Below are 282 nucleotides of genomic sequence, written 5' to 3'. Positions count from 1 at the left end.
GTCTGTAATTGTTTGTCAGTGTGTATGTATCGAGAGACAGACAGACAGGTAGAGAGCATAAAGGAAGATGGATAGATGCATAACGAGAGAGTGAGACAGAAACGCAACTTTAATCATCTTCGGAAACAACCTATTCATAAGCTTCCCTAGCAACCGGTGATGAGAAGGAACTGATAACCATACTTAACTTTGATTACATCATAATGGTTTCAGTCAAGTGTGATAGACCTTGTAGGATCTGTCTGTGAAGTTTTCTGACTTACGGGTTCTTGGAAGCTGCAG

This window comes from Penaeus monodon, chromosome 32, assembly GCF_015228065.2.
Source record: "Penaeus monodon isolate SGIC_2016 chromosome 32, NSTDA_Pmon_1, whole genome shotgun sequence".
NCBI lineage: Eukaryota > Metazoa > Arthropoda > Malacostraca > Decapoda > Penaeidae > Penaeus > Penaeus monodon.
This window is presented reverse-complemented; position numbering follows the sequence as displayed.